Source organism: Dipodomys spectabilis, unplaced genomic scaffold (assembly GCF_019054845.1).
Source record: "Dipodomys spectabilis isolate Male_0828 unplaced genomic scaffold, ASM1905484v1 ptg000045l, whole genome shotgun sequence".
Taxonomy (NCBI): Eukaryota; Metazoa; Chordata; class Mammalia; order Rodentia; family Heteromyidae; genus Dipodomys; species Dipodomys spectabilis.
In genome coordinates this window covers 4847556-4866205 of record NW_024870722.1, presented here as the reverse complement: position 1 = coordinate 4866205, position 18650 = coordinate 4847556, and the positions used below count along the sequence as shown (strand labels likewise).

Sequence of the window (18650 nt, the reverse complement as noted above, 5' to 3'; positions counted from 1 at the left end):
AGTTGCTCTCCATTAGAATTCCATATAAGCATGGTTGCAAGTTGAAGGGATGTAGAAGCCTAGAGAGCGGTTGAGCAGCATTACCTTGGAGACTTACAAATGACAATCCCACCCCTCCGAACTGTTCCAGTCATAATGTATTCTGTGTGGTGGACAGGTGTTGTTGTTGTCTAAGCTAAGACATAATCAGCTAGTGAAAAGTATACCTTTTGTACATTGAGTAGAATGGCAACTTCCCATGCCAGTCCACCTGTATTAGTCCACGTTTTGCTACTGAAATGAAATAAAAGCTGGGGACTCATAAAGAGAAGGTTGTTAGTCCAAACAGGTTAGTGCTGGCTTTGGGAAGAGTTCCCCCCCACTCCCCCAGGCCAAGTATGTTTACCAATTTGTAAATGGCAGCACAATGGCAGAAGTGGGTGCCAGGAGAGATCATCACAACACTGGGAGTGAAGGGTAGGAGGGACCAGACTGTCAATCTCTCACTCGGCCCCACCTCTTAAAGGCCCTACCACCTATCATATGGCCACATCAGAGACCAGACTTCTCAACACTTGAACTCTTAGGGGAACAACCACATCCAGAACACTTCAGAAATCCAGAAAAGGGAAGAGAAATCCTTTCCTACCTTTTTCAACCTCCTTTTATTTGAGGCCCACTGAGTGGAAGGGGCTGTTCCTTCTCTCCTGGTAAACTGAGGGGTCTCTCCATATTGCTTTTATTTTTTTAAGCCACACATGAAAAGTTTAATAGCGAAGATATATTTAGCCCTGTTAAAGGAATCTCAAGGTTAGATATTAAGCTGCTTTAGATAAAAGTAGGTTCTTTTCCTACATTTAGGGGCCAAGAAACACTTCACTACACAGCCTCATGAAAATTGAGCCGGACGTGCTCCTTAGACATTGACTGTGTTGGCTAGAGAGATGAATAGGAGTTGTTTGGACCCAGTGGCATGGAATGCTTTAAAATTTTAACAGCTGAGGATTCTTATTCTTACTTTGAATTGTTTCTTTTCAAGAGCCATCCTCTCCAGGTGCGAGGTAGCTGCTTTGAGTGGCTAGAAAGCCACCATGGCATGTCATTGAGAGCATGTGTCGTTGAAGAGTGCTTCAACAATACTCCCAGAACCCTAATGCACCCATCACATGCGTATGTAAGGTGCTTATGCATGCATACTTGTATAGTTTAAGCTCCTGGGCACAGCCAGAGAGAAATAACTGGCATGGATTGGTTTTGTTCAAAAGATATTGCTCACTTTGCTCTGTCACTTGAATATAATTTCTCTGTTTTTTGTTTAGTTTCAGTCTTTGTTTTCTCTCAGAGGGAAATGTCCATTTTTGAAGTCTGTAACTTTTGCTAGAATCACAGATCTTTAGGTCTGGAAGGGATGGTAGAGGTCTAATATGCCCCGTGGAAATACCACAGTAAGGCAATCATGTAGAGATGCCCAGAGGGCATCCCAAATATAGATGGATATTGGAAAGAGAAATGAGGAAGAGAAATGGATTTTAGAGTCACTATACATACACTAGCTCATATGTGTATGTATATAAGTTAACTGCTGTATGGTATGTGCACGAGAGGATTCCATTAGTGTAACTCCTTTAAACAACTAGCTTAGAGTTTAACAAAATGAATACTATGACACTGGAGCATGTGTTGTTGGGGTAAAGTGGCATCAATGGGATATGGGGTAGATGAAGGGAGAGAGGAAGGGTAGGTAAATATAATCTTAGAACTCTCTCTCTCTCTCTCTCTCTCTCTCTCTCTCTTCTCACACACATACATATAAAAATGAAACCAGAGGAGTGTGTGGGGTTAGGACAAATTGGGGGGATTGTTGGAAGGGGTGAAAATTGGTCAAGATGTATTGTACTCATCCACTGACATGTTGAATTGAAACCTTCTTATATATACTTACTTAAAGGTAAAGAAAAGCATATAAAAATACAAAGAAAGAAAACAACAAAAAAAGAGTTACTTCATGTAGTACACATCTGATAAGGTCATTCCTTCTGTTCACATCTTCAGAACCAGCTCAGGTTTTACAGAATCAACTCACATTATTCAGCAAGGCCTTTGCCACCCACCATAATATGGTGTCCAGTTGCTTCTCCATCCATGGCCATCTCTATACGTGCATGCATTTCTGTCTACTATGGCCTCCTGATCCTGGGACACAAATGTTTGTTATTCCTCTAATACTGGCCCAGGTTCCACTTTCTTTCTAATTTCAGGTTGTGGACAACCAAAGGGAGTACAGGGTCCAGTCATGGACAAGAAAGTTTATTATCCACCTTCATCAAACTTGGGCCTGGGTTAGCCTTTTACGTGTTCTTGGGGCCATTTGAGGTCATCTGGACTGGCCTCCCTCACTGTGCAGGACTCCAATCTGCAGCAGCCATAACAGATACATATGTTGCTTCTTTGTGCAGTAAAATATGTAGGAACTTATCCAGTTTTCTTCTTTTTAATCCTTCATTTATAGTGCGTTCTTTCTAGTTTTATGCGTCTCCAAGGACATTGTGTTGAATTATCCTGTCTGAAAAGCTATGCCAATTTCTGAAGTAAGATATGACAATTCTTACCCCGGCTTGACTCGTTGGTTTATTTAGGCATATTGTATAATCTCCACCTTCATTTGTCATCCATAAAATGGGACTGAGAATAACTCACCCCATTTCCTAAGGATAAATAAAAGCTAGTCTTGAGACACTTCGGGGAAAACAAAAAAACTTTTAAAATGTAAAATGCAAACATCTTTTATTCTTCCTACCATATTGCTTATAGTCAAGAAAGAAAATTTTCAGTCCTTAGTTTGTGTGATATTAAGTGTTGCCAAAGTTGCTTGACGTTGACATCCAAGGAGATGCTGTGTATTTTGGCTGGTTACTGTAAAAGCTAAGTGCCCGTGGTTGGTTACTTAACCTTTATGAACTTCTGTTTCTTCTCCAGTAGACTGGGAAGAATAAACTACCTTTAGAGCTACCCTAAATGTACAAAGGATGAAAGGAAGAGGAGCAAGGATGTGCTGAAGATGGCAAAGAGGATGTACTATTGGCAGAACTGGCTGGTTAGAAAGAGTGGTTGTGCTCATGCCTGTAATCCTAGCTACTCAGGAGGCTGAGATCTGAGGATCATAGTTCAAAGCCAGCCTGGGCAGAAAAGACTTATCTCCAGTAAACCACCAGAAAACTGGAAGTGGCACTGTGGCTCAAGTGGTAGAGTGCTCGCCTTGAGCTGAGGGATAGAGCCCAGGCCCAAAGTTCAAGCCCCACAACCGACAAAAAAAAAAGAAAGAAAAAAGAAAGGAAGGTTGCTTGCAAATCATGTATCCGAAGCTTCGAAAGGAAATAGAATAAATGGGCATGGAATTATGATAAAACCAAGTGATCACTTGCTGGGGCATGTTCATAGGTGTGACAAGTTTATTCTTGAGTATTGCCCCTGAGCGCTGATGGACAGCCAAGGGCATTGATGACAGAGTCTGGGGGAGTTGAGTGGTCTCCATGGGAGCTGGCTTCACTTTCTCACTCACCATTCCTGAATGAGACAAGAATAAAGTGGTGTCATGCTGTAAGTCATGCCTCCTTAAAGACATAGTGAAATCCTCACCCCTAGACCTGTGCTTGGAGTCTTGTCTGCAAACAGACCCTCAGAAGAGGTTACCACAGTGGGCTCCCAAGCAGTGGGAGTTTTTCCTTATAAAAGGGAGAAATTGGGACACGGGAAAACCAAAGAAAAAAAGAGAGACAGATGCAGGAAGAACACTATGTAAGTGTGGAACCAATGTCAGAGATTGCCAGAATGCCACCAGGAGATGGGAGAGGCCCGGAACATTCTTCCTCATAGGCCTCAGAGGAACCAACCCTGTAAACACCTCATCAAAACCTTCCAGCCCCCAGAACAGTGAGACAATACATTTCTACTGCCCAAGCCACCCGCTCATTAAACTTCCTGATAGCAGTACCATTGGACTAACACAGGCAAATAGGCCATTTGTTTTCACCCCTCAGCAACCTTTGACTCTTGATCCATGGTCGAGGCTTTTCCTATGCTTTGGTGTTTTGAGAGCAAATACATTAAAAGCCTAATCTCAAGGATTGGGATTAATTTAGACTGGATTTGTATGTGTTTGTGTGTGTGGGTACCAGAGCCAAGGCCTGGTTTCACTCAGCCTGCTTACTCAGCTGGTGTTATACCAGCTGAGCTATGTCTCCAACATAGGATTTTACTAGTTATTTTGGAGACTGAAACTCATGGACTTTTCTGACCAGTCTGGTTCTGAGCTGTGATCCTCGTAGCTCAGCTTCCTGAATAGCTAGGATTACACATGTGAACTACCAATGCCTACTTGGAAAGTATTCTAAATGTTATAATTACCTCCATTGTTCCCTAAAGCTACACCCTGAGGGGTGTTTGAAAGAGTGGAATTGAGCAGTGTGTTTTTTTTTTTTTTTATCACTTGAAACCCTTCCTTTGCTCATTATTTTTCCAAGTTTACATGCTTTCTGGAGGACATTGGTGTTTTATGAGAAGTCACCTAAGAGCTAACGGCCATACAAAGTGACCTGACACACAGGAGGGCAGACAGGACACACAGGCTCCTTGTTGGCTGCCCATGGCCATCTGCCCTTGTTGATAGTTTTGCATGGTTCTTGATTGATATTATAAATAGGCAAATGGTCTTTGGCAGAAAAAAAAGCTTCCCCACCCCTGAGTTACATATTTGCTGATTTTTTTTTTCTGCTGCTGCTTTTTACTTTCTTTGGGCTTCCCTGTTCTTTCTCTGAAAAAAAAAATGCTAGAACTTTCCCAGGAAGAAGGCCTGCCTCCCTCCTCTTTAGGAAATGTTGATTTACATTATATGAAACAGTTGTTCTTTAAAGAAACTTTCATTTCAATATGTTGAAATTGTTGGTTCTTATTTACAGATGAAAAATTAGCTTCAGGTCTCAGGGTCCTTCAACTACAAATGTCCCTATCCTCCCTCAGCTCATTAACATAGGGAACCCTCACCCCTGCAGAGGGCATCTGATTTTTCTAAGCTTTATAGTTGCAAACAACTCTCCCAAGCCTCCAGGAAAGCAGATATATATATATATCAGTTAGAAGTTAAAAATCTGGCTAAGTATGGTAGCTCCTGCCTGTAATCCCAGCTACTCAGGAAATAGAGATCAGGAGGATCACAGTTTGAAGCCAGCTCAGGCAAAATGTTCGTGACACACCTGTCTCAACATGGTGGTACAAACCTGTGATCCCAGTTATTTGGGAAGCCCACAGGCAGGAGGATCATGGTCCCAGTCCAACCTGAACCAAATTTTGAGATCCTACTTGAAAACTAACTAAACCAATAAACAAACAAATGAACAAATAAATAAAGTTGCTGGGTACATAGCTCAAGTGATAGATTTGCATAGGAAACTTGAAGGTCTGAGTACTATGGGAAAAAATTGAAAGGCAACTATTTTTGTAACTATGTGGTAATTATGCCTTGTAGTGGCAAGTTTCTAACCCTCTTTATTAGTTGGGACAATTATAGTCAGCTCAGAGAGGGGAAAAAAATGGCCAAGCTGGGATGAAAAGTTGGGGTTTCTTGATTTCCACCCCTATAATGCTGGTATTCTATGCTAATATCAAAGCTGAAGGCTCAGTTCAAAACATGGAGAAAAGTTGGTAAGGGGGAGACAGATGGAGACCTTGGAAGAAAATACACAGTCCCTCTCTTCTTTGAGAAAACCTGGGCCCCCACCCACCACTTTGTGACAGGTCAGCCTAGGATCACGTGACTTCTTAGAATCCAGGATGATGAAGAAGGTCAAGAATTCCTATGCTTCATTCTGTAGGGAATCAATGACAGACTTGCAATCAGCAATGAGTCACTACCAATGCTGGGTAATGACTATTGGAAGTTTTATTCTAGTCTACATTTCCAAAATGCCATGAAAAAAAGAATTTAGGCTTATAAAATGTATACCTTTGACTCTTCCTATCCTTTTTTCTAGACATTATTGTTTAGTTTACTGATGTTTCACCATCAACAACAAACTCATTCCTCCAAATGAAAGTAAGCCCTTTCCTTTGGTCTGATCTTTATATACATACACACACACACATATATATACATATACATATATATATATATATATATATATATATATACTGTTAAAGACTTCCCCAATTTTTTTTATTTCTTAACAGATAATAGATGGCTGTGCTTTCATGATAAATTCAAAAGCTGCTCTCTATTCCTCCCCATTTTGAATTGCAGAAAAGAGTACAAAAGATTATAGAGTACTTTAAAATAAATCTGGGCTAATTATACATACAACTGCATTCAAGAAATGTGAAGATTTTCAGGGCTTTCTTTGCTACCCAGTGCCACCTGCTCACAATTTAAATGGGCACAAATTTAGTTCCATTAAACAAAACACAGCAACTCTTCTCCTAGCATAAACTCCTTTGCATCCTATTTTGGAATTGAGAAATGAATTCCAGTGTTGTCTTGTTAGTTCTGGGCCTGTGTCAACCAAGTTCCAGGACTGTTGACTTGAATAGTTTGTAATCTTGCTTTCAAAACTCTTGCAAGCAAATAGGTTTGTGATGATGTGGTTTGTGGGTTTTGCTCTAAGTTTCCTTGTACAGTCGATGGCTTTGAACTTGTGGTTACGACAATTCCTAGGCCGTTGAATTGAAGAATACATGTCTTGGCTTCTTCAGCTCATTAACGAGATTTTTTTAAGCTCTCTATGCTAAAAAGAATAAAAGAAGAAAAATCCTCCTCCAAAATTTTATGTTGTGAGCCATAGCATGGTCTCTGCAGAAATTGCCGGATGCAAATATTCACTTTAGTACGTTAACATATATGAGGTCATTTAAATGGACGTGAATTAGTGAATTTGCTTCCCACTTCAACTCTGATTAATCTAGAATGTTCTAGATCTCTGTAAGTCCAAAAGGGTGTTTTTCTTTTATTATCTTTCAGTTGTGGTGTAAAGGAATTGCCATGTAAGAAAGCAGTTCATGAGTGCAACACATCTTGATCATGTCTCCCCATCTCTCCAGAAGGTTGTTTCTTTGAGGACAATGCAAGTTAAAGCTACATTGGAAACTAAACAGGAGCTGTGTGGAACTTTTTCCGGAAGGCTTTGATGCATGCTCTGGTCTGCTGTGTTTCAAAAGTGGACTTTGAAAGATCTCACCACATAAAATGCTCCCTTGCCACGCTCTTAAGGGAAAAAAAAATAACTTCCTTGCCAAAACTTCTTTGTCTTCTGGTATCTGGACTTGAAGACCTTAGCATTGTTGTCTAAGTTAGGAAAGCCAGCTGTGGTTGTGTTCCAAAGAAGAGGAAGTCTTTATGTTCCTCAATCTTCTTTGCTCCAAGGGCCACCCCACTCCCAACTACACACACACACACACACACACACACACACACACACACACACACACACACACACACACACACACACACAACACACACACACACACACACACACACACACACACGCCCTACATTCCTTTCCATTTTGTCCTTTCAAAAACTCCTCCCTCCCCTAGAAAAGCTAAAAATAATGGTAATGCTTTCCAGTGATCCTCCCTTATTAGGATCGCAGAGGCGAGCTGCCGGCCGGGGAGGGGAACCTTCATGGTTGGTGCTGCTAGATCTGTGTGTTTACAAACCTTGGCTCAGCCTGCCCTTTTCTGAGATGTTCACCCTGCCTCACATCCTGTTATCTTTCTTGCAGTGTGGTAGCATGCCAATGGGCTTGGCAGAACCTGTAGTTTGAAGGTTGCATGGACCCCAGGGAACCTCACAGCTAGATTTCATACACTCAAAACACTTTCACCCCAAAGGATTGTGGCTGTGCCCCAAAGTTCAAGCCATCAAAAGTTATAGGGCAATATCACCTGCCCATTATGATGTGGTCAAGAGGATGAAGAGCTCCAGACAAAGTCCCTGGAAAGGGGACAGCTGGAGGCGAGGTATCCAAGCAGAACTCCTATTTGCGTATGTTCCTGAGCCACAAGTTGGCCAATAAGGCCTAGAGACAGCTGGCTCTGGTTATTGTGGGAACAATGAAAGGAAGGCCATTGTGAAATTCCTCAGGGGTCAAAGGCACAGCCTCATTACACACTCAGCTCTGCTGGCAAAGGGTGAGGCAGCTTCAGAGCTGGAGAACATGGAATGGAAGGCTGGAGGAACAGAAGATTTTTGGCAAGCTATCATCTGCTTTCACCAATTTAGATCCTGAGGTCCTGACAAATTGTGTGACTCACTCAGGATAGCACACTCAGGACTGGACAGTTTTTGTTGTTGTTGTATTGTGTTGTATTTTGTTTTGTTTTTGGTCAGTCATGGGGCTTGAACTCAGGTCCTGGGCACTATCCCTGAGCTTTTCTGCTCAAGGCTAGCACTCTACTACTTTGTGCTACAGCGCCACTTGCAGTTTTCTGGTGGTTGACTTTCCTGCCTAGGATGCCTTTAAACCACGATCCTCAGATCTCAGCCTCCTCAGTAGTATGAGCCACCGGTATCCAGCTAAGACTAGATTTTTTTTTAAACTCATAATCTAATCCCTAAACATCTTTTTGTGCCAGTCCAGGTGCTTGAACGTAAGGCTTTGTTTTCTCAGTTGGCTTTTCTGCTCAAGGCTGGCTTTCTATCACTTGAGTCACACCCTTACTTCTAGCTTTTTGTTGGTGAATTGGAGATAAAAGTCTCTTTAGGCCTGAGCTGACTTTGATCCTTAATCCTCAGATCCCATCCTCCTGAGTAGCGAGGACAAAAGGTGTGAGGTCCCCTGAACATCTTGTATGTTTCAGATCTGGTTGTTGAAACAGCATTGTTGATAGAGTCATTACATTTCATTATGGCTTCATATGCCGTAATAGAGTTCTTCTTGCTTGTGGCAGACACTTCAGCACTCCAGGGTACTCCAGCCAACAAATTACATCTGAGTGACCCTAGAGGAAGTCAGTGGTTTCTATCTCCCACCCCAGATGCTAGGATGAGTGGCTTTGTGCCCATCTTTAACTCAAACATGCACCTCTGGAAACATCAGACAGCCATGTTTGCTCACATCTGCATTCTGTGGCACTCTTGAACTTCTTTTTTTTTTTTTTAAAGTAGCTGAAATGGTGGTGATTAGAACACAGAATTACTGACAAAAATTTGTCATGTAGGCCCTGGTTTGAGGCACAAGTAGATCACTTTATAGGTGATGGATCATTCTTTTGTCTATTTTACTTTCCTGTGAAGAGTCTGTGGGATCTTCCTTTAGCATGCATGTGAGCTGATAAAGGACTTTCACTTAAAACATTGACTATTTCAGACATGTACCCAGATGGGTGAGTAGGGGAAATTTGTCTGCCCCCAATGAAACAATACATTTGAGTAAAATGAGCCAGGTGATGATATCAGTGGGAAAAGGCACCAGAAGTTATTTATCATCAGAAAAATTGATGCTGTGGCCACTTGCCATCTTCATCCTCCCTTCCCCGAAAATTTGGTGGTGGCCGTGGGACATAAAAATCAGTAAGCTAAACAGAGACCAGAGCTCCACTCCATGCCGTCTCATCATGCCCAGAGATTAGTAGTGGATGCCCTTTTACTGTAACAGAACAAGCTCAGTTCCCAGTGAGCTTTTCCAGGCTTCTGTTTCACAAGTGCCAGATGCAGGACTGTGGCATTTAGTTCCTGTTTTCCCTGTGCATGGTGGTTAGCAGCTATGAATACACTTGGACTCACTCAGCACAGGACCTGGGGATGCTCCTCAGTCGTCAGGAGTGACCCCGACATGAAAAAACTGTAATAGTTTCCCAGGTCCTGGGACAAACCAGGGAAGCTCAGCCAGGCATGCAAGTTAAAGCTGTCACAACCGAATGACAGGGTAGGAGACAAGATGTGAATGTAGCCTGTCTCTTCACGCCATCATTTTGCCTTCCCCTCGCTGAAGCTTAGTGCTCTCAGCTATTTGAAGAGAGCAATTTAGATTTATATTAGGGAATGAATAAATAGGCTGCAGTGATGAAATCTCATCTGGAGTGCATGCAGATTGTATATGCTAATGACCATGCTCAGTACCTCCTATCTGTGGAGAAGCAGAGCCTATCAGAAGGCCAAGGGCTTCTTCTGTCTCCTCCCTCATTCATCCACTTAGACATTTGAGAGCAACTTAGGCATTGGGGAAAGGTTATTGAGTTTTTTTTTCCCATCTCTCAACTTTACACCTCTCCTTATAGAGCCGTAAAGCACTTGACAAGCTTTCATGTAATTCTGGGTGATGGATTCCCTCCCAGAGGGTTGGAAGAGATGGTTTTACATAAGATGCACAGACGAATCCAGTCACAACCTGAGAACTCTCCTGTCTGGGATCACTTGACATCACCAGACCATCCTTTGGGTCCTTCTGTCGTTGTTCACATCCTTATTTCTTTCCATAGAGTTTGAGTTGCTCAAGGGCAAGGGGTCAAGAAGCTTTAGTTTCAGCCACCCCATTGCTTTTGCTTTGGCAAAGTCACTATGTGTGAATGCGGGACAATTGCCTGGTGTTGGTGAGCAGGTGAGCTCTTAGAGGGATCCTCCTGTTCTGACTTGCTCTAACCCCACTGGGACACTGGCATCAGGGACAGTTCTAGAGGCAGAACTGTGCTTTCTAGAACTGGCTTGTTCTTCCTGATCAGCTTTCCTGCTACTGTGATTTACTCAACTGTGTAAACGTTCTGGGGACAGCAAACAAAACTCCTGGGCGTACTTAGACATCTTTGGCCCTGGATGATCATGAAAAATGTGCATGAAAGGGGGCTGAGAAAGCAGCGAATATCTTTCAAAGACAAAATGGGAAAAGATGCTTGAGTCTAAGGACGGGAGCTGGATAGGCGGGAAGGGCAGCGTCACAGCTCAAACGGGAATTGAAGGCAATGTAGGTAATCCTTTTCCACCTTCACAGGGTGATTTAAGGATGAATTAGAGGCAGCCATTCATGCCTTCATGCCACATGGTTGAATCTAACAAGTCTTCACGGAAGCCTCTGTTGGGAGAGAGATTCCTAAGTAAATATGTAGCATAACTATTCTTAGCAGAAGGATAAAGCATGGGCACATGTTTTATACATTGCAAGGCAAAACACAAAGGTAGTATAGCATTGCTGCTGCTATTAACTAGAGTGTCTAAATACTCATCCATGTAAGTTTAGGCATCTTACTTAACTCCTCCTGCTTCCACGATGCCATCCATGCAAGAGGCATAAAAATGAAACCTATCTCATCAGACTATTGGGTAAACCAATTTGTATTTATGAAGTAAAATAGGCATTGTTATTACTGAAATTTTTTCCCGGTGCACAATGAGGTCCATCCCATTGGCAAGTTCCTTAAACAGCGTTTATCTCTCTTCATCCCCAGTATGGCCATCCTTTCTAACTATACGTACACTTCTGTGTTTGTCTTCCTTCTTGTGTTGTGTCCCCAGAGCAGACATTCCATGTTTGAATGGAGAAGCAACAGGAACATTGCGTCAGGGAAAACTGAGGGGAACAGCGCTGTTTGTGTTGCATGGAAGCGCTGTTCTCACTCTCTTTACTTCTCCCCTTTTTTGGAGGTTGGTTGGATTGGCACTCCTCAGACTGAACAAAGGCTCCGCTTTGCAGCAAGGATTCTTCTGTCTTCTGTGTGTCATCTGCCTTTAAGGGTGTAATTTGTTTCTGATGTGTGCAGGGAGCTCCCCAGAGAGGGCTTTGTGGATGGTGTGCGGAGGCTCCTGTATTGATCGGTGATATAACCGTGCTATAGTGGGTGAATGAGGTAATTCTCATCGGCTTACTCAAGTCGTGACCTTGAGGCAGCTCAGATGACAAAGCCATATAGGTGGATCCCTGGATACAGAATGTCCTTGTTGAAAGGTAAATCTGTGTGAGGTTGACTAATAGTTTTAAAGAAATGACACACATGCCCCTGGGTGGGAGGCAACCCAGGTCTTGGTAACACTGTTGAGGCTGATTTTTAAGACTTACTTGATTTGTGCTCCTCTCTTCTTTTTTCTCATTAGATTCTAGTTCTCCCTTAAACTGCCATGTAGAATGTTGTCGGTGGGATGTCCAGAGCAAAAGACTTGGACCTTGGAATTAGTAAGCTGGTTGCAGTTCCTTCTTATCTTTTTCATCCTTCTTTTGGTGCCGGTACTGGGTCTTGAACTCAGGGCCTAGGCTGTCTCTTGGCTTTTTCACTCAGAGTTGCCACTCTATCACTTTAACCACAGCTCGACTTTCAGCTTTTTTGGTGGTTAATTGGAATCTCACTGACTTTTTTTGCCTAGGCTGGCTCTGAACCTTGATCTTTAGTTCTCAAGCCTCCTGAGTAGCTAGGGTTTCAGGCATGAGCAACCTGCACCTGGATACATTTTTAAAAAATTCAATAATAAGGTGAGACTGAATTGAAGATGGAAAGATTTGTAATGCCAAGAAAGAGAGGAAGTGAAGCAAGCTAGGTAATAAAATCTGCATGGGAAAACCCCTTGATAAAAAGGAGAAGTGGAACAAACAGTTGTCTATGCATTTAGCCTTGAAAGTAATTTTCTAGACTAACTAAACTAATTCTATCTGATTTAACTTTGTGTAGCTTGAATTCAGTGCCTGGTTGCTGTCCTTCAGCTTTTTTACTCCAGGCGAGCATTCTACCATTTGACCCACAGCTTCACTTTCAGCTTTCTGGTGGATAGTTGGAGATAAGAATCTCTTGGATTTGGGGCTGGGAAGTTGGCTCAGTGGTAGAGCGCTTGCCTTGCATGCCTGAGGCCCTGGGTTCCATTCCTCAGCACCACATAAGCAAAAAGAAAAAAACCAGAAGTGGCTCTGGCTCAAGTGGTAGAGCGCTAGCCTTGAGCTGAAGAGCTGAGGGACAGCACTCAGGCCCAGAGTTCAGGCACCACAACCGGACCCAAAAGAAGAATCTCTTGGATTTGTCTGCCCAAGCTAGCTTTAAACCATGATCCTCAGATCTCAACCTCTTAGATTAGCTAGGATTACAAGTGGGCCACCAGTGCCCAGCTTCTATTTCTAAACTATCTAGCATCTCTGCTGCTGCTGACCTAGCCTTAACCACCCTGCAATAAGTGGAAGTCTTAGAGGAACAGACTTGGGATAGGAGGCAGGTAAAGGATAGTGTGTCGGAAAGATCACTGATATGGGACCAGTAACTTTGGAATCACTGAGTACTCATCAGCTATCATGCTCTTTTTCAGTAATAGCATATGCTAAAATTGTACTTAGCATATGGCAATACTGTTCAAAGTGCTTTGGGGTATCTTAACCCTTGAATCCTCATGGCCATTTTATGTACATTTTACATCCAAGAATAATAAGCAATTTGTCTGAAGTCAGAGTTGGTACCTTGGTCAAATTACAGCTTCATGATGTTGTAGGGTATCACAGTCTTGAAGGCAAAGGGAACCCCAGGGGAATTTAATTGTTTCAGAGAGGGGTCCACCAAGTGGACCTGATAGGCCAGGAGTTTGTGATATGTAATCACATATCAGGGCTGAACTGTAAGCCTTTCTTTCTCTCCAAAGCAAAAGTTTTGAGGGTTTTTTGGCCTGCATCTTGGTTGTATTCTAGTTAGAAAACGGTTTCTGATGTGCCGCTCCTCGTGCCCTGGTGCCTTCCTCTGAAGGTAAATGGAGTCGGCTGTCACCCTTGAAGGCATCATGTTGGCAGAACTCAAAACACTTTAATCCTGCAGCACTTGCCAAGGACATTGATTTGCTGGTAGAATACCAGGGAAACACTGAAGACAGGTTGAGCATTTGCTGGTGCTAATGAATTTGTCAAGCATCTAAATCCAAGGCTGGTGCATACTTATGGTGCTCTGGAATATATCTTAACTTTTATAAAAGGTGAATGTCCCAACAACATTACCTTTTGAACTGATGTTTGAACCAGAAGAGGCATAAAATTCCCTACATCAACTCATTAGCTCCCAATTCAAGGGGAAAAAAAGTAATATTAAGGATCACAAGTCTGAGGATCTATTGTACTACATAGCAAGACCTTAGCTCTAAATCAGTCAATCAAGCACTATTCTAAATAATAAATATCTTATTTACTTGGCCTAGGCCAATTAAGAATTGAAGGTAAAGTAAATAACTGAGCTCCTGGAAATTGTATGTGAACTAGATGCATTATAAATGTGCCACTTAACTAAAATGTGTATTGACTGGATTAGTAATGATGTGTCTTTGATCATGGTAAATACAAGTGTTGACATCCATCCAAGCCACAGAACTGACTTGAAGGCCAAAATGAAATAGAAAGCTGTGTGGAGTCAAGAGAGCATGTCCTATATAGCCTTTCACTAATTAATAAACACTGGCCTCTGGTCTGTTGTTGCCTAATTGCAACACATTGGCCAAAGTCTTTTTTTTCACTTTGAGGGAGGGAAGTTTTTTAAGACAGGTTAAAATGAGAAATCAGCAACCTAATTTTTTATTAACGGGAATGAAGAAAGAAGAGATAAACATACATTTGGAGCAAATAATCCCTTCTAGGATGAGCCTACAACCATATTCATGAGATATCCCAATAATTGATTATGAAAAATCTCAAAAGTATCAAAAACGAAAAAAGTTGTAGAGTGGTCACCTGCCAATCAGCCGCCTAGATTGCACAAGTAATATTTTACTGTAATTTCATTATTTCGTATCTAGCCACATGGCCATCTTCCAGTCTATCTTCTCTCAATGGATATATTTCAAGGCAAGTTCATTTGTGGCATTAACCAGTCCACTATGAACATTCCTAATCTAGAAATTAAAAATACTCTAAAATCCAAAACCTTTTTTTGAGCACCCACTTATCACCCAAGTGAGGGGGAAAAATCCACACCTGAGCTCATGTAACAACAGGTTGTATTCAAAAAGCAGGTGCACTAAAAACATTGTATAAAGCAACCTCCAGGCAATGTGTATAAAACATATATGAAACTTAAACAAATTTGGTGTTTAGACTTGGATCCCATCCCTGAGATATCTCATTACATATATGCAAATATTCCAAACTCTGAAAAATGTCTGAAATCAGAAATACCTGTGGTCCCAAGAAGACACTCAACCTGTATTTGATTTTAGCTCCTGCTTTTTTACGTAAAGCTTATACACTGTACACATTTCAGTATCTCTAACCCCTATTCTACTGTGTTACCATTGTCCCACACCCTCCCCTCCTGTTCCTTCCCTGGTCCTATATCAATCTCTGGAAACAATTGTGATGATAGATTTTTTTTTTTATAATGTCCAAGGGATGTTGAAGTTAACTGAGGGTGGAAAGCATAAAAATATCAGTTGTTCCTGATTTATTTGAGGAGCAGTGACACACAGGAATATGGGCGATTTCTGCAGCCAGTCCGTGGGCTTAAATTTTGGCTCAGCCATTGGCCAGCTGTGCAGCTCTTGAATCACTCATCTACCTTCTGTGTCCTTCAGTTTCTTTCCCTATAAGGGAGGTGCTAATAGCTGCTCACTTTCCAGGTTTGTGGAAATGAATGAGTTGAAACTGCTAAAGCTCTTAGAAAAAATTCACACTCATTTCGCCTTCAACTCCATCAATTGCCAACTCCAATATCTTGGGCAGACTAGTCACATATTTTCTTATTCTCATTGTACTCATCTGTGAAATAGAAATGAGACCACTTAACAGAGAAGTAAAAGAGAACTAAGTAAAAGCAAAATAATAGATGTAAATCACTTTCCAGAGTCCTACACAGAAACTTCTTTTTGTTTTACTCTTACTAATTAAAGTCCATACTTATATTTTCTTAGTGGTTACTTGATGTTATTTTCAGCTGCAGAATCTCTTCCTGGGTGACCGTTTACATTCAGTTTCTAGTCTTCTTAGAATCCTCTAGAATGTGGCCGTGTCTCACACGGTATTTGGTGACCTTGACAATGTGGAAAAACATAGAATCAGTTGTCTTATGGAATGTTCTCCAATATTTTTCTTTCTTTCTCTCTTAATGGTTTGCTTGCTTGTGTGTGTCTGTGTGTGTCTGTGTGTGTCTGTATATGTATGTGTGTGATGGTACTGAGGCTTGAATTCAACGTCTAGCATTCTTGTTTGCTCTTTTTACAAAATGCTAATGCTCGACCACTTGAGTCACATACCCCTTTCTAGTTTTTTGTTGGCTTATTGGAGATAAGATTCTCACAGACTTTCTGCCCAGGCTGGCTTTGAATCATGAGCCTCAGATCTTAGCCTCCAGAGTAGCTAGGATTACAGACATGAACTACCAGCTGCTGGCCAATATTTGCCTTATAATAAGAAAAACACAAACTGGGAACAGTCCATAAGATGTCTTCATCATCTCACATCGGTAAATTATAATTTCTGTTGCATCATACCTATACAGGGTCCATGCTACCAATGCAATTTATCAACATTGCCTGCTGCTGAGCTCATCACATGGCTTGGGGAGGGCTGGTCAGATTTTTCAGATTTAAAACTACTCTTTTCACACCTACTCCACCCATATAGGCCCCTGTGTGCAGATCATGCTACACCTCCTGGAAGCCAGAGCATCTTCACAAATTATTTGGAATTCTTCTGCATAGGGTGTTTGCGTATTCATCCTCATCTTATGTATGTATATCAGGGTGAACTTGTGGGCTTTTGTTTTATATTTGCGTTATATGTTAGTGCTGTTATTGAGTTGATTCAGTTGTTCTAGTTCAGGCTGTTAGCAGTTTTGTTGTTGTTGTTGTTTAGGAATATTGAAGGTATTGCATTCACTGTTCCACTCATGTATCCCCAGTGCCCCAGGATGTTCATTCGGTGTACTCTTACTTTCAAGCACATCAGCACTATAAGAAGCGCCATATTTACCTTGGAAACTCCCTTCCTTAGTCTTGGGATCATCTACTTCTGTTATTGAGGAATAGTGTTTGAAACCTGGGATGTGCAGAAACTTGATAGTCACCAGCTCTTGGTTCTATCCTTTATCTTTCTGGCAGTACTAGGGATTGAATGTAGGGCCTTGTGCTTGCTAGGCAAACATTTTTGTCACATTCCTGAATCCTTTTGCTTCTCGTTTGTTTTCCACAGAGGGTCTTTTGCTTTTGCCCAGAGCTGGTCTTGAACCAAGATTCCCCCCCTCCATCTCCTGAGTGGCTGGAATTACAGGCACATGCCACCATGGCCAGCTATCCTTCCCTTTGGTGGATGCTTGGTAAGTGGGGGTAGTAAGCCCAACAGAGTCCTCCTAATATGGATCCTCCTCAGTTGCTCAGTCAATCCCAGTGGCTGAGTTCAGCTCACCCAGAAGACTGGACAGAAGTCAGCCCTGTCAGTCAGTCATGAATTTCACTGAGCTTAATCCAGTTCACACAAATGGTACTAATCAGTAACGACTGTTACTATACATTTCCCTCCTATGTTATTAGTCATATTTCCATTACTCTAAGAACATGCCTGAGATCTCTGCTTATAGAGAGAAAAGATTTATTTTAGCTCATAGTTTAGGAAATTCCAACCCCTAGTTGGGGCCCCATTGCTTTGGGCCTAGAGTAAGGGAGAAAGCACAGGAAGAGAGCAAGGAGCAGACCTAGATCCCATAATCCCCTTGGATTATGACCTAACGACCTTCCACCACCCTCCACCTCTTAAAGTTCTACCGTCTCCCCATAGCACCTTTAATATGTAGACATTTGAGATCCAAACTTTATCATCTGACTTTAGCTATCTAGAAATACAATATATACCATTCCCTTGATGATTTTTTCCTCCGAGAAATCTTTTCATACAGTTTAATTCCATACTTTGAATTCTCTGACAAAAAGGATCAAATATATGCACAATAGAGATATGTGCCCCTAAGTCAACACAGCATTTTACAGACTAATCATTAAAACTCTCATAGCTAGAGCACTAGGTAATTTATATATGATGACCATGTTAGACAACTGAATTGGAAATGCATAATCTAAAATTGCCAAATGATTGCTCAGTCTTCCATCTAGTTCAGGTACCATAGAAAAATGTGTTGTCACCAGAGGGGAATTCTCAGTACTGTATGTAAGTAGCCATAGGACATTCCTCTTTCTTTGTGAGGGCTGGGTTACAAGCTCCTTTCTATTCAGACCAAAAACATGGGAAGGGTTGATGTTCTTCTGCCTCCACTGAGAAACTGTGAGCCTGTATCCTTCTGCTTGTAATAGGTAATGCAGCCTTGGATCAGTTGATTTTGCAAATGTGATGCCTGGGAATATGCTATGCAAATAAGGACAGTAAGGTCACCTCTGGGGCATGGTGTATGGTATTAAGTGTTAGGCGGAATTAGACTCCGAGAAGCTTATATTTCAACTGAAGTCCACCCAAAGCAGTCATATACATGCCCGATCAAGGAGGGTTACAAAGAGGAAGAAATTACTTTCATCCATAACGGGATTGTGAGTTTTCACTGTAATTCCGACAGATAGGTTTACCTTGCCTCCACATGGCGATTTCTTTTGTTTTTATTTGGTCATTTGTGTGTCCCTCCATCAGGCATGGGAACTTTTCCCAACCTCTTTTCCTACTCTTGACCTTGTCCTTGATCCGCTGGCAAATTAACTCTCTGAGATTGTAGGACTTAGAGAAGAGCATTGCAGGCCTTCGAGCCACATG

General features: G+C 41.9%; 1 protein-coding gene across 1 annotated transcript in view; it reads left to right on the top strand.

The window, feature by feature from the left end:
* Atxn1 (ataxin 1) overlaps positions 1 to 18650 on the top strand; it is a 407118-nt gene that overhangs the window by 195974 nt on the left and 192494 nt on the right. The window contains exon 6 of the mRNA XM_042678587.1: positions 17091 to 17214. The gene's annotated coding sequence lies outside the window, so the exon portion shown is untranslated. The remainder of the gene's footprint in view (positions 1 to 17090; positions 17215 to 18650) is intronic.